Below are 17,369 nucleotides of genomic sequence, written 5' to 3'. Positions count from 1 at the left end.
CTGAAGAAAGAACATTATATTGATAAAGACACATCTCAACATCACCCTTGATGCAGCAAGGAAAAGAATGCACCTACACAAAAAATAATTTTGATTGAATTAAATCTTTCTAGACCTGATACAGGTTCCTAAAATACTGTAAACGTAATAAGAAACAATTTGATAAATCCTGAGCCAGCCAGTACCCTAAGTGGTCTATAGGTGGCGTAGAAAGCCCATGCCAGACTACAATCCATGTTTCCTTATATCCATGGGAACTTCACAGTTTTAGACATTAGCATCAACAGAGCTGAAGAGGAATGTCAGTCTTCATGTAAAACCTGGCTGCCACTGCATCGCCTCCTGTTCATCATGAGCCACACTGACAACTCCGCATTCTTATCATTACACAATTGGGATACAAATGTCTCCCAACCCCACTGAAATCCTGTATCATAGAACTAATAATAGAAGACAGAATCTCCACCAGAAAGAGGTCAAGATTGTGAGATATTGTAGTATCAGACTGTCTTTCTGTTTTCTGCTTCTCAATGCCGATGCCCTACAGAAGCGTAGGGCAGAAGGTCGTCCTGGTGGTTAACAGCAGGTAGAAGTGCCATGATTCAGCATTTTACTGCCCTAACCTCTGTACCTGAGTGACTCATGTAAACACCTCCTGCAAGTTGGAATATGGTTTTTTGATCCTCCCTCCCTCTTCTCTGACATAAAACAGTCGGAACCACGCTGCTTTTCTTCACTTCCATCGACTCCAATAGCAAAAATAACGTCAATGAACTTGATTCATTAACCTTAAAATAAAGCTTCATCAACAGATCAAATTATATACAGAATTTAAGCTGGCATTAGCAATTAAAAATCAACATGACTGCTTTCATATGCATCACCCATCATACTTCTAAAACAATTTATGATTTTGTTTATCTATGCAGAAATCTTTTTTCCCTCAAGAAATCTGTATTATTTGTTGAGAGCTAAATCTTAGTTTGGGTGTAAATTTATTATAAATCTCCTTTATCTAGTATGTAGTAATTTCATTTCCTCTATCTACCCTTGATATCTTATCGTCACCACTTGCCAATTGTTTTCAAGAGATATTGAACAAGTTGGTGAAGATACGACCCATTCTTATCAAGAAAATTGCCTTTTAAATTGACCAGGCATGGTTTAGCAATCAAATATGACCTCAGGAAGAGGGCCAGTAGTCACTGGTTATCAGGAATCACACCTCAGATGGGATCAATACCAACTACAGAGTCCTCAATTAATTTACAACCACAATATTTACAGATTTTACAGAAGTCCATAGTGTACAGTAGACAGCAATACATACACTTCAGGAATTGATACAAAAGTAATCAGTAATTTAAAACTGTATTCTGAATTTAAAATGCCTTTGTCTTTAAAAAAAGGTCAGAAAATACCTAAAAAGTTTCCACAAGAGTTCTCATTCTAGGATTGAAGCCTATGATTACCAGATTCTATTGAAGCCTCCTCATCCATCAGGGAGCCAATACATCACATAAAGTGATGAAGAAAAGGTCAAACTAACAGACTACACAAGTAACCAGCAGGTCTTCAAAGAAATGGTATATATTTATTTACATCATAATTAATCACTCAATTAATTTAGCATTTGATGAAAACATTATAGATAACGTCATTCTTAAAGTTCTAGGAACCAAGACAACCTTTTCAAAGGCTTAATTAGTTCAAAGACTAGAAATATGTCCATAGGACATGAATGCCCCACTGAGGGTATATTAGTAATGCAACATTTAAACACAAATTGAGAAAAGTGAGGTCAAGGTCAAAGGAAAGGTCAAGGTGAAAAAATACTGATGCAGTTGAAAAGCTTACATCAGTATGTATCAGCATATGAAGTTTGATAACACTATCTTGAATAGTATCTTTAAAGCTGAGCTAAAACCTTATTTAAGAAAAGTGAGGTCAAGGTCAAAGGAAAGGTCAAGGTAAAAAATATTGATGCAGTTGAATAGCTCTCATCAGTACGTATCAGCATATGAAGTTTGTTAAAAATATCTTGAATGGTTTCATTAAAACTGAGCTAAACACTAATTCAAGAAAAGTGAGGTCAAGGTCAAAAGAAAGGTCAAGGTAAAAAAAATGTTGATGCAGTTGAATAGCTTACATCAGTATGTATCAACATATGAAGTTTGATAACACTATCTTGAATGGTATCTTTAAAACTGAGCTAAACACCAATTTAAGAAAAGTGAGGTCAATGTCAAAAGAAAGGTCAAGGTCAAAAAATGTTGATGCAGTTGAATAGCTTACATCAGTATGTATCAACATATGAAGTTTGATTACACTATCTTGAATGGTTTCTTTAAAACTGAGCTAAACACTAATTTAAGAAAAGTGAGGTCAAGGTCAAAGGAAAGGTCAAGGTCAAAAATGTAGTTGCATAGCTCTCATCAATATCTATCAGCATATGAAGTTTGATAAAAATATCTTGGATAGTTTCTTTGAAACTGAGCTTTGAACAGAGCTAAATGCAAAGTGTGACAGAAGGACAGACAGAAGGACAGAAGACGGACATGACAAACACTATATGCCCCGGCCATATTCATGGCGGGGCATAAAAAAGCTTTAGAGGCTAATATATCTTTTAGTCCAGGGCTTAATATCCCTTGCATCCAGGTCCAGTCAAAGGACCCAATTCCAAGTAAAAATTTACTCTTCTTCCCAGAATTGGAAGTAAAAATTCCCAAAGGACAAGCAGATTGAATTTTCAGTGCTATTGAATTCAAAATGTGCATGGAGTATATGCCTACAATATGACCATTTTAATTTTACAGTAAAACATAATATTTCATCAATATAATCCAACTTTTGTTACTTATTTTCTGATTTCAAATTCCCAAATAAAAGGGTACAGTATCCTGTACCTTAATTTAGATAGTACTCTTTTTCCCCAGAGAGAGATTGAGAATTTAAATTCATTTTTGGAGGGGGAACATTCAGTGGTGTTGGACAATTGCGATACTGTAAAAATGCTTATAAAGATGAAATTTTGAGCATGGATAGAGTGATCACTGGTATTGGAGTCCTTTTGTTCTTTATGGTAAAGAAACCCTTGGTATATATAAACACATTTCACACCAATCTGATTACTGAAATTCAAATGTTTATATATACATGTACCTACATTTATTTTTGTCTCTCTGTAAACGGTATTGTCTGGCTCTGAGGCTCTGGATCCTTATCATTAACTCTCTCTGCTTCTTGTTGTCTGAAATTTAATCATCCATAGTAAAAAATACATAGTCTTACCAAATAAACAGATAATTGTACTGCGGAATTATTTTCTGAACTCTGTATTTTAAATTATTTCTAAGGCTCAATATCTGGTTAAATATGAATGACACAAGGTGTAAAGCAGAGTGATTCATGCACCTCCATGTGATTTATGAATATACAAGACAGACTATTGCAAGATTTGTAATTTAAAACTTGTAATTGGAGATTTTGTATTTACAATTCAAATTGAACCTGCAAATTCAATTGAACTGCCTTAACCTGTTGCAAATCACATCCTTCCCACACGGTGTTTAATTTAAATCCACTTGAGAGTATGTAACTTTTAGCGTTTTTTGAAAAGTATGGACATGTATTCTCTGTAGAGAGATGGACAGGCAGAGCTCTTGGGAGCCTACATCCACTTCTCTTGGATGTGGATGCTGCCTGTTCAATAATACCATGATAATTTCCCTCCAAAACCCCTCAACCTTTCTGGAATCATTGCTAAATCATAAAATTTTGATACTCTCTCTCTCTCTCTATATATATATATATAATCATACTAGTATGTGCAGCTACCCTTGTTGAAAGGCATCAAACAAATACCTCTTCTATTTTAGACTGATCCCTGTATATGTACATACAAGTTCATATCCTAATTTAAAAGATGAAGAAAAGTTCCCTGCTAATTTTTACAATACACTGTATGACAAGCATCAAAGTTCAAAAGAAATGGTATGGTACAACTCCTTTTGGCTTGAACCTAACAGTAAGTCTTCTCAAGAAATTGTTTTTGTTTTTTCTTATTTCCATATTCCATCTTAGAATTTATCCATCAATTAAATCTTTTTCCTTTAATCCACCCAAACAGTTAATGCGAAAAGGGACATCAATTCTCAATGTTGAATAAGATACCTTAAAATATTTCAATAGGAAATTTAGGGCCATATATAAACATGTTTTTTTCCACCACTGTTTACCATCAAGGTACGTTTATAGATATTAGCAATGGTTTTGACCTGCATTTAATGACAGATGCTTTTTCCACATGACGAAACATTACTTTGTATTGTACTTTCGATCTCCGACTTATCTATCCATCACACATCAACAAATTGAAATTTAAATGTCCGATGTTTCACTGATTTCAAAACGATAAAACCACCATCAAAGTTAAGTTTATGTATGCATGGCTAGGAAATGCAGATTTTTAACAATGTGTAAATATGGGACCACTTTAATCTTATAAGTAAGCTGTGTGGAGGACTTAAGACTTACGATAATAATCGTAAATTCTAAACTTATAGACAAATAAGATCAGACATCCATCTTCTGGTGTTAATTTTTCTACGCAGATCTTCACATGTTTACTTTGTGTTCTCTATCAATTATACAAATAAAAGCAAATTTTATTCTTCATGAACTCCAAAGATCAAATGTGTTATTCTCTATTTGCCTCTAGGAATATTCATGTCAGTGTTTGTAGTTTCAAGAAAAACTATTCTTGATAAAATATATTATTTCACAGATATAATTTATAAATAATGCAACTTGACCTTAAAACAAGTCCCATTCATGCAATCTAACAGAGGAGCTCTCTTATAAGACATTATAACAGTTGTGCCTCTGATGTCCATCATACTTGTCAATAACCCCCACACAATTCCTAGCCTGTACATACTTCCTCAGTTTATATAGTCAACAGAGCAGTAAATGTGGACCCTTGGCCAACTGACAGTGATATGATGAGCAACATTTTATGTCAACCTGAAGAAGACACCTAGCTGACCAGATATAATTGGTCATCATGAGGCCATCATACCTAACATGTCTGACCAGTGTTTATGGGTGGTGGTTTTTGTTCAGATTTTCTGTGCATGTTTGTGCCAGTGTACAGAAATCATAATACTGTCTCTAAGAACAAATATATTGCTATGTTTGTGTCATCAAACTAAAGCACTCCTATTAAAAGATATTATTTATACAGATGCCACTACCTACCTACATGGTACTGCCTATCACCTGTACAAGGCTGCAAAACCAATGTCCAACTAAACCAAACCATGGTCAACTTACAGAATTTCAGCCATTACTATTAGCCTATCCATCATTCTGTCCCATTAACTATTCCCAAAAATTTGTTGCCCTAGCCACTAGCAAAAAGGGATCATATGAATTTGTGCAAGCAACTGACCCACAGTGAAAATCAGAACTTTGAAAAAAAAGGTTATTGAATGTCGTCTGATTTATCCTGAACCACAAATGAATGTATTAGAAGCAGTCCATTTCCTCTGATGGTAAATGTCTTCAAAGAAGAGCTCCCTACAGAAAAAGACTATCACACATTACAGCTTATTTTTATTTAAAGTATAAGGTTGATGTTCTCTTTAATGATTTTTTTTTTTGAAATTCAAGTCACTGATTATGACAACCCCTGCTATTCTGGAGAAATTTATATTCCCCAGTATTTATGAATTACGGAGAAACCTTGAACTCTTACTAGTGTTTTCTTAGCATTACACCAACCTGTACAAATCAAAATTTTAATTAAATCTTTATTCCTATTCCACATCTATCAAAACCGCTAAAAGCAAATATTAGGAATGTTATTTTTATAATAAAGAGTGTCTTTAGTTTTTAATTTACGACTTACTATTTATCTACAGATAATATTTACTTAAATCTTACCAAATTACAGTATAACTTTTGTAGTCTGTTTGTGTTAATTTTCACAATAACATAGAGTGAATGAGGGTGGTTGACCAAATAGAAAACCAAAATCTATCCAGCAGAATTATACTCTGCCTAGATTCTGTTCCGCCTTTATTTACATTAGAGAGGAATTCTATAGACTAATATACAGACTCTCACGATGTTGGGATCTCCATTTCCAGACTTCAATATTGAGTACTTAAAAATGTGTAACAATTCTAAGTGATTTCAAGGTCTATTGGAGAGATTAGAGAGTCAACAGAATCCACATCTGACAGCAGGAAAATACATCCTGAAAATTATACCCTTGTCATAGAAGCCAGCATTTACTGTATCAGTACTGTAGCAGAAAGATAAGGAAAACATCGTATTTAAAAAGAGCTATTGTAACTGTAGAAAGAAGCAATGAGAATGTTGATATTATCAGAGGATCCAAAATAGAGACAATATTCACTTGTACATATACAGATGTAATAGAGCTAAAAGATGACGAGTGACAAATGCAGACTCCTTATCATCCAAAACAATAGTATCTCTGATCATTTTTAGAATGACCTCTTGTTGGAGTGTTCAAAAGTAAAAACAATTTGATAAGACCTACAGAATTTGCCACAATAGGCCCAACAGTAACCTCATCGAAGTCATCCTCCCATTTCATACCAAAACCCCAAAATCTACCATTCTGAATGCAGTGAACATCTTAAAACTCAGCCAACTTTTCTTCATGTCTCTGCAAAATAATACTGACTTGTTCAATGCAATTAAGTTTAATAGTCAACTTACCAAGATGTAAGCTTTGATAAGGTTTTTTTGATTAGTCCTTTCCTGTATCAATCTGTTGCCATGATTAATTCTGGAATATGGCTGTCATAACTATAGTTTGAATATAGGTCTTAGGCCTTGCAGCACATTTCATATTACTAATTGACAAAGTTCTACAATGTATCTTCTTTTTTTTTCCTGTCAAATGCTAAAGCTTCATTAAATTGGGCCCAGTGCTTCTATCCCAATGTTTATTTTTAATAACCCATAATGAATTGAAGCAAAGAGCTATGATTTGCCTGAAGTCCTTTCAGTTGATGAATCAATAACATACAAGGATATTAAAAACACAATTTATTTTTTACATCTAAGTAAAAAACCTGTTTGATATTGTATCAACAGACTACACTCAATGTTAAGTTCATGTTTGATATTGTATCAACAGACTCTAAACTTAATTTAAGTTCAAGCTTGGTAAAAGTTTCACTTCTTTCTCAAAATGACAATAATTTTCACATCAAACTGTGGCCATGTAATGCATTTATTTTCTTCCCATTCTCTGTCTTCCACTCTAAATTGACACCTGTATAGCAGGTAGAGAATTTACCTTCCAAAGTCAGGACTGAAATAAATTGGGATCATCTCCAGTTTGACAGGGTTAATGGCTTAAGTTACACCTGTATATGTAAACAGTTGATTCTCTAGTGGACCAGTGACAGGCCTGTACATAGGGGCCAAACGACATAAATAAAAGTTGTGTTACCTTTTTATATTGTTAGATGATAGCCTGTCATACATTCTGGAATAACTCAATCACTGATGCCAAACATTTTGTATTCTTTTTGCATAGAAATTACTTTATACATGCAATAATTTTTGCTTCGACCAATGTCATCTGTTTATATAAATACCTTCAACATTACCAATCAGAATAAAAAAAATCTCTCTTATTCAAACAGTGTTTGTTGTGACCATATATATATATATATATATATATATATATATATATATATATATATATATATATATATATATATATATATATATATTAAAGTTTTGAAATGGAGTTGCCAGACCACATAGAAAATTCATCTTGTCTGAAGATAGATTGGGGGGTGTCAACCATAGTGAGATGTATGGATCATGGACCAGAAAAGACTCATCAAGCATGGTCTTAAAATTTCCCTTTATTTCAAATTAGATTAAACACAGCTAGGGTCTAGACTTAATGATCAATAACAAAGTTTCTTCGGCAAATTGAAGGTCCTCTTCTGGATTTTATCTAACTTTCCCCATCAATTATCACACCTAACGAAACAGAATGCCTCATCTACCAAATAGTTACCGGTATAAAGATTTAAGTGGAACTTTCCTTTGTTGTTGTCAAAGGGAATGAAAATTGATCTAAACTCATCCAGAAAAAAGGGGAAACTAAAAAAGTAACAAACCATTACATTTTAGACTTTTGAAATTAATGGAGGAAAAAATACTGTAAGAATAAACTTTATGCAGTGATGTCTAAATGCTACAAATTATATTTTTCTGTCATCAGAACATGTGGGGTTTCAAATTCATTGAGTTTCAGTGTGAATCAAATACTATTTTACTTGCAGCTAAATCTTAATGATTTTGTACCTACAAATCATTCCTGCAGCTAAGTCGTATCATAAATAAACATTCTGTTTTATGTCAGATTTCTCACAAAAAATCTCAATGCACTGCAGAAAAAAAATAAATTAAATTTTGAATCTTTTGTAATTTACCACCCATTGCAAACTATATAAAAATTGCAGATCTGCAGTGCATCTGTTAAGCATTAGAGTGAAGAAAAAATATTTTCCATTTTTATAATTTAAAGTACAGGAGATGGTTCAGCATAGTTACCGACTTGCTGCTAAGCAAATTGTGCAGGTTTACTTAATCACAGAATTGAAAGATTATAGTAATGAAAAGACTATTCTAAGAACTATGTCATGAAAAATTTAAGAGCTTCCTAATCTTTCCAATGAACTAAGACACAATTAGACGGTGGTCTTCACATTGCCTGTCTTTGGTTCAAATTTTTCCCTTGTCCTACAGGGGTCTTTCATAGAGTTTGAAACTTTTTAAAGCATTTGCCCATTTATCTAACAATATATGCAGGCTGACAGGAAAAAGCATCTCTTTTTTCCTAAATACCTCATCATGACCTTTCTATCTGCAAATTATCTACTGTGCAGCCTTGAAACAAACCTGCAATTCAATGCCATAAACCCCTGACAATAAGTTCTTTCAGTTTCTTCATTACATACATGTGCTGACAATTTTTCAGACATGTGTATCAGATTTACAATAATAACATGTGTCAATCTTCTCATTTCATACATTATCTGTAAATTTTTATCTAAAAGTTTTATTCTATGATGTATATCTATATCGGAGGATCCATTCGAAATTACCTACCTGCTGAATCAGCAAATTCAAATGAACTTATCCCCCATAACTAATAAATGATGTTTAGTCTTACATGCATTATAGAACCAGATGACTCCTATAATTTACACAGATTAGTGGAAATTGTAAAGATTTGCTGTACTGCTGTGAACTTATGCGAAATCCCCAGAGGCTGTTGGAATTCTACATGGATAAAAATCACACATTTGGCATGCAACCTTATCAGCTGCTCTATTAAGAGTCAAGGAAAATAGTTTATTGAATGCTTTGTATCCAAGATATTGACCAGTTTATGCACAAAAAATGCTATGCAAGAGATGATCAACTTGATTTTTCATAGCTTAGCGAGAATGTTGCATACAGGAAACTTTACTCTGCTTTCAATACAAAGCCAAAATAATAGTGCCTGGAACCATATCCTGAGATGTAAAATGCCACTGGTACATTCTGGTAGAACTAATATTAGATGGAAAAAAAATTATTTTTCTAAATTTACTATTCATTTACTATAATTATTTTTTCAATTGTTCAAAGCAGTGCTTTCCAAAGGTAGGGTGTAGTTTTTAATCAGGAATACTGGTACATTCATTTTGCAACATCAGCAACTATATAATATGTATTACACTGGTCAGCTGGACTATTCCTGGAGAGATAAAAATAGGATTCTCTGATGACCAATTTTGGTTTCTAATTGAGGTTCCTGAACATTGCTCTTGCTTGTCATTGGAGTGATAAAATTTGATCAAGGGATTTTCCATCTCCAAGTTAAGGCCTTTTGTCTGTGGTGGAACATTCCTCATGAGATTTACCATTTATAGGCCGCATTAGGCCCAGCACCAAAACACATTTACCAGAAAAACACTTATACATATGTAAAATGTGATTTATTTCATTATGGATCACCAATATTAAATGCCTAGAAACCAATACAAATCTTCTGGGAAGAGAATATCTTTGGCACAAATTTCTTGAATTTAATTGAAAAATCTTCTGGATTACTACAAGGTGCATATGATGCTGCAATTCTTGCTGACATCAACATAAACATATTGCACCCATTGGATACATCTTTATCACCTTACTCCACATTGTTTGAAATAGACTTTTACGTCATCAGAAATTCTTATAAGCTCCTCTGAGAAAATAAACCAGGGTCTACAGATCTTTTTTGTTTATAGTTAAATTGATAATCTACCTTGTAATGGTGATAACACTTCGCATCTGTTAGAAATGTTCCTCACAGCAGAAACAGGAGAAAAAAATCTCACAAATTAACTTTATTTATCATTTTCCATACTTTCTTTTCTACGTATGTCAGAAGATCCAACATCTCTTAGGTTTTACAGATAATATGTTATAGCCCCACTGAGTGCATTGTGCAGGTTGATGGGTTTATCCGAGACAATGTTCTCCCATAAAACATAAATGCAGCATAACTCATGCACATCGTGCTGCAAATTGAAAAATTATTTAACTATTTATATGTATCGTTTATCATATTGTGATTAACTGATCAGTCAAAGTTAGACTGCTATCTGTTTTTATCTAATTTGTGTACTATAAATTGATGCACGGGAGGCAGGTTTGGAGCCAACGACCTTCTACTCTGTTGCTTCCTCCACAAATCAAAGGCTCCAGCCCTCAGACTGGCAGCCGGGTCTTCCTGTATCTTACTGAAATTGCTTTACTCCATCTGTTGACCTTTCCTTTGAATTCCGACACCAAAAAGATGAACGGACCTAAGTATCAGAAAATCTTCAAAGAATGTCATTACCAAGGCGAAGAAGCCAAACACGTTTTAACCTTCAAGATATTTTTTTTTATCAAAATGATACTAATGATCTTCATGTAAGCCTTGGTGAATCTTGACCAGAGTCCAGATTCCAATGAAATTTTTATGATTACTAATAAAAGCATTCTTTAGTAATATTCACATGACAGCAAACATGAATCAGTGGACTCTATAAATACAATAGTCATTGCTAACAGGAAATCCCAGAAGAGTTTACTCTCACCATTTACAAGAGGTTCCAAGGACCTGATCAAGTGGCCACAACTACCACTGGATACCAGTTCATCTCTACTAGTACTCACTTACATAAAGTACAACCATAAGAGCCATTTTCTGCTAAAATAACACATAGGATAAAAAAAATTGAACAAGGCAAAGTACAACTATAATTTTTATCTTTCTCCCAAAACGTAGCTTAACTACATGAATTACAAAACTGATCCAGGGTAATTGCCTTTGAAATTGGCAGATGCACTGCACAATTTACATCCATCAGTTGCAATACAAAAGATATTTCCGACAGTTTTAATACAAGAAAAAAGATATTTCTTGCAGTGCAAGACAAAATATTTCAGAAGCCCAGCTTTTTGTTTGTCAATCACTGCAGATTCTCTTTTCAATCTGGATCTTCTAATGAAGGATGCTATCACCCAGAGGCTGGAGAGCTCTAGTGGGCCTCACTGAATCAATCATCTCCGATTTCTATTGGCACATCAACATGTAATCTGTCACATTTCCAACAAATCAGCCACAATATGGTGATATCTAAATTACCTGATATTGAAAGCTTTCATATCTCCCTATATATCTTGCATGAACTCCCCCCTTTTCTTTGTATATGTCAATATAAAAGAATCTCTTTCTAAATTTATAATTGATTCTACCGTAACATTTGCTTTCATCATCAATTCTCTTGTGGAGACTGTTTTATATTAAAGAAAATGCATCTGACTGCAAAAAAACTTCCCTCAAATGCTAAAACATATGTTCCATAGATTATTGTAGAAATTTAGCGTGTTTTGCCCAAAACTACAAAATGCCATATCTTCTACTATCTTAAAAACTAAAAATGCCACTTTTTTTTAATCCTTGGCACAACTGGATGTAATAAGTACTCTCCAATCTGCTATTCCTTCTCCCCCCTGAGAAAACTCTCATTCCAGAACAAAAACATATGCTAACATTCATCTGTCATATGCTTTAGATTAGAAATAACCTTTGCTTCAAAGGTAACCTATTATCAAACAAAGGAGGCCCTAGATAAAGTCAGTATTGTTCTAAATAATTTTCCCATTCCATACCTCATGGTTTTGAAAGAAAATCAAATGAATTTGCTTTTCATACCTCATCAAAGCTGCTAGCTGCATTCTCACTTTTAACGTAGGTGCTTCTTAGAGACTAATAAATAATGGTTACTGTCTGATATCTTTACAGAAAGCATAATGAACCGATTTAAATGAATCTAAATCAGATGCTGTGAAAAGCAGCATTAAAAACATGTTTCATATGTGTACATATATTCAGAGCAAATCAATACCATTATCTGTAGCTCTCCCTTAAAAGGCCATCTAATGCACTCAAATTTTGACATGAAACTGAAATAAATGTAGTATGATAATATTTATATGTAGATCTGATTAGTGAAGGCAGAGAAGATATTGATCATTTGCTGTTAAATTGGGGACTCCATTTATAGGCAGACATAAACCTATAACACAGTGATTTCATCAATCTGTGAAAATAATACATGCTCATGTGTGCACCTAAATAGCATATCACAGCTTCTATGCAAACATCTCCAGTTAAACTCGTCGCACTCCTGGACCATGCTTTGGGATCAATTTTTCTACATAATTTCTGTCCGACTTTAAGCTCTACTCTGTCTGATAGCTCTGTGATCTTCACATACTTTAAATGCTAAGTGTAAGGATAATATTGAACTTTCATACCTTTATGGTTGTGACAATAAAAAGATGCTATAAATCTACCTTGCCGTGCATCGACTTAGCCATTATATTCTGTGTGTTTACCCTCGTAGGAACTTTATGAATGATTGAGAGGACTTAAGAGGCCTGCTTGTGAGGAGAAAAATCTCCACCAGCACCCTTTATTGATTCTAAAATGCTATCGATATCTCTTACAATTTACAAGGATCAGAAAAGGTCTACTATCTTGAAAATTTTAACAATAATATTTAGAAAAAAAATTTCAACAAAAATAACAATGAGCTAGGAACAGGCAAGGGTTCTCAAGCTCTCTCTGAACAGGTAAGGTTTCTCCAAAAAAATATCCAGATGCTCAAGTCAGAGCAAAAGCAGGTCTCAACCAACTGCTGATTTTTCTAATTTAATCAAGAAGTTAGGAAACCAAATACCTCCAGGCAACATGAACTGGTTACGATACCATCAGCCACAAAAGATGTCTATCAGAGTGCAAAGTGTGGGGGATCAAGTCAAAATGAATACCAAGTGAACCATGACAATCTCAAATTCTGATTTATCACCTGATAAAGCCATTGTCAAAATTACCCTGTCAGCAATCCAGTATTTAATACCTTTAAATGTTACACAATGTTTTAATTGACTGTGAAAAATATTTGATGATCATCTGAAGACTTAGAAGCACTCTCACCATCTACACATCCTTCCAAGACACCCAGGGTACCCTTAATCAACCAGACTTATGGCACACTCTCCTCAGCTCTTGGACTTATTTGTCATCTTGTAGCTAACCAGACTTATGGGAAGTGGACAACATAATCATCTTGTTTACTTCTTCAGTCAGATTGACCTAGACTATGCACATATTGGATAAAGATTCCATGTAAATGCTAATTCTATAAATCTCATATATACACCTACACTACATACATATATGATGCAGAGCCAAAGTCATTGTCTAGCCTTGTGTAGTAGGTGCTAATTGTTTACAGACAATCCCATGTACACACATTCATAAAGCACCAAAAAATCCTCAAGAGAACATTCAATATACTGGAAAAAAAATGTAGGAATCACTTTAAAAAATGAATGACAATTAAGAGGAAGATAATAATGGGATAGAAAATCATTTAACCAATATTCCAAAATATTTAATCTCAGAAGATCTTTCTGATTTCAATATAATAACAACTACAGATCTATTAACCATCAACTAAAATAATTCCCCTTCCCCCATCATAACAATTCATTATACAAATCAGTCCTTATTGCTAATTCTTTTCTAAAGAGAATTTCACTTTTTTGTAACTTAAATTGATAATAGATACGACCAATTTGAGCTTCAACATGAAATATTAAATAACAGATAATGGAGATCTTTCCACCAGGAGTCGGTCTCAACTAAATTATCCTGTACCTTCATTGTCAGACAAAAAGGATTAGGACACTGCATCAATAACCTCACCACGATCTTTCTCAAACTCATAACCATACCTCCCATCTTAAAGCTTGAACACGCTGCTGTGAGCGTCTATTCACAACTTTCTTCTTCAATATATATAGATACAAAAACCCAGGCAGTGGGTCCTGAATGTTGTTTTTCTGGTTTTCTTTGTGAGGATTTTTTTGAGACCCTGAGCTTTATTATCATGCTAATGATGTTTGATTCGTTGTGGAGTTCTGAGGTTTTGATACATCTGTATATCACTCTGTACATTACACACTGACGGGAGGCTCTTGGTCATCCGAGCGTTTTATATCTTTTCCATAAGCATTTCATTAGACATTCTCTGTAGAGGCTTGCTCTTAGTATCCCACTCTTTGGGTAAGATAGGGTCTGCTCAATGAATTAATTATCCATTTGCAGTACCACAAACATTAAACCAGTGCTAATTAAACCTGTATCTATTTAAGGAGCTGCAAACACTGGCAAGGTTCAGCCAATTTCTAAACATATTTAGTGAGAATCAGAATTAGAATATTTAGTTACATCAATATTTGCCAAAGAAATGTCAATATTACTTCAGAGTTTTTGATCATATATAAATTAAAGGTTTCATACAGCTAAACCAATCATAGAATTAAATCCCCTGAAGCAGATTTTCAATGTAACTGCAATCTCTTCTATTATAGCAAGCAATGTAAATCATAACTTAATTAGACTGAGATGCAACAAAATTCTATCAGTCTTCTACATAATTTTTTGAATGATTGAATTTTATGGTCTTTACCCTAGGCAGATGCAGACATACTTTCTTTCCTACATTTCAGCATTAATCAAAGATACTTGTATGATTTCAGCTACAACTGAATATTATCATACGATTTTCCTGCTTCTGTGCAATATGTCAGTTTAAAATTCTTTGCAATGTTCAGAGCAAACCGAATTCAGAAATGACCCATATTTACAAAGAACAAATTGCATAATAACTTTACGGATTAGGATCAAAATGATCCCTTCCTAGGACCATAAATCTAAATCGGTCCGCTAATTCACTTCATTGTCAAAATGTTATTGTGTTAACAACATAGATTTTGACCAAACAAAGTCAAATCCCAGGCTTAGATCCGGATTTCTATTCTTCTTTACAATTATATTCATGTGGTCACTAACTACACACAACATGCTGTGGGCTTTTCAATATTCTAAACAGAAAGTCATGGCTGCATTGAGAAATGTATACAATGTGTATAGAAAAAATCTCGGCAAACAAGATCTTTTAGCTCTGTAAATATATCTGAACCCCTCTGAAAACTTTCCATTTCCCCTATTCCCTTTCTTCATTTTTTCCTCTTCTGGAGAAATCTAAACACTTTTACCTAGATATTTACCTTACTGGACATTTTTCTTCATTTAAATATAAAACAAAAATACAAACCTTCATAGTGTAAATTTATTTTGAACTGGCCATTCAAGAAAATTACATGGAAATTGAGTTACTGTATATTTACCTGTGTGCAATTCATTGTCAAGGTATATATTTTCATACAAATCAGAGTCCAGTCTATATCACATTTACTTATCCCAATGCACATTAACGGTCCCCTAGAAGTTATTAGTTTTTTCACTTTTCCTTTTTTCCTCCTCGCATCAAGTAAGAGAATGCTAATATGAAAATCAATATAAGTCCTTGTTAATTGAATTTCAGCAAGTTATATACCATCTTTTACGTTCTCGGTGCAACCAACATCAGATTGGGAGCCAATTTATTGCCGTCTTCCTATAGTGTCCACTTTTTAATCCCACTGCAAACACCAGAGAAATGTTGTCATCATCATCATTACAGACAGTCATGATGGATTCATTTATATCAAATCAATACAAGCCTTATGAGGGAGAAATCAGAATGTCAAATAGACAAGCAACGAAAAAAATCATTACCAGATTTACTAGCACAGATTTCCATACGAGGACTAATTATCACCTGTTCTTAATGGTGGTAGAGTGATCACAGATCTTTGTTTAGTATACACACCTTTAATTGGGCTCCTCCAGTCCCCTGTATTGTCCAAGTCCTCCACACAATGTGAAAAATCCACATGACGTCCTGCATAAAATGAAGCTGTCCATCCAAAAAGCAGAGGTATTTGTGTGACTGTTAGTGGGATCAGTGCACAGCGTTTGGGATTATAGTTTCCACAGGGTAAAATGTTAGTCAGAATAATGGAGTAAAATAAAAACTTGTTACAAGGTTTTTCTCCTCATGCATTGTCTTCTTCTGTGTTGCTTTTTCTTCTTCTGTCTATCATGCGAAATCCTCAGGAAAAAAGGTTGCGAATATGGAAGGGGAGTGAGTGAAGGGGGAGAACAAAATTAAAAAAAATACCGAAGGTTAGGATCTGCTACAGGTGAATACGATAAGAGACTAAAAGAACCGATTTTACGCTTTTTTGTACTTTAAAAGAACCCCTGTCACCAACTTTTAAAAAAAATGAATTGAAAACTTTTTAAGTGGAAGAAAAAAAAACTAAGGATGGATGATATATTACATGCATGCGGACAAAAGCTGCACCTGGAAAGTGCTAAAAACTTGGGGAAATAATACAGAGACTGCACGCGCTATGGAAATGTAAAAAATGCTATTTTTACATTTTCTGGTATAGCAGCGTGCGAGAGATTTTTCACAAGAACTCACCCGGTAAGATAGAAATAAAAATACAAATGTTAAAAAGTGAAAGGCGAAAGCTACCTGGATGCACGTGAAACATACCTGGGTATACACTAGCAGAGGGAAAAGGCAGGGTTGACACACAGGATAACACAGCCAAAGGAAAGATGCTAAATAGAGGTGTGCTCAAAGGATTATGAATATCGTGTCAGATGGGGACGAACAACGTAGCCCGCACCTCCGCGAAGACAAAAATGATAATTAATAAATGAAGACATTATGTTATGAGAAACATTTATTTTATATTTCATTCAGTTAATTTTTTCCAAATATTGAGTTGTCATATGATTAAAATTCTGC

The 17,369-nt window shown here is 34.0% G+C and overlaps 1 protein-coding gene across 2 annotated transcripts in view; it reads right to left on the bottom strand.

Moving 5' to 3' along the window:
• LOC133186745 (poly(rC)-binding protein 3-like) overlaps nt 1-17,244 on the bottom strand; it is a 66,430-nt gene extending 49,186 nt beyond the window's left edge. For both annotated transcript variants that reach the window (XM_061322035.1, XM_061322039.1), the window contains exons 1-2: nt 17,112-17,244; nt 3,170-3,253 (exon numbers count right to left, since the gene is read on the bottom strand). The gene's annotated coding sequence lies outside the window, so the exon portion shown is untranslated. The remainder of the gene's footprint in view (nt 1-3,169; nt 3,254-17,111) is intronic.
• Nucleotides 17,245-17,369: the final 125 nt, after the last annotated feature.

This window comes from Saccostrea echinata, unplaced genomic scaffold (assembly GCF_033153115.1).
Source record: "Saccostrea echinata isolate AGI-Se365-2 ecotype Australia unplaced genomic scaffold, CSIRO_AGI_Sech_v1 ptg000014l, whole genome shotgun sequence".
Classification (NCBI taxonomy): domain Eukaryota; kingdom Metazoa; phylum Mollusca; class Bivalvia; order Ostreida; family Ostreidae; genus Saccostrea; species Saccostrea echinata.
This window is presented reverse-complemented; position numbering and strand designations above follow the sequence as displayed.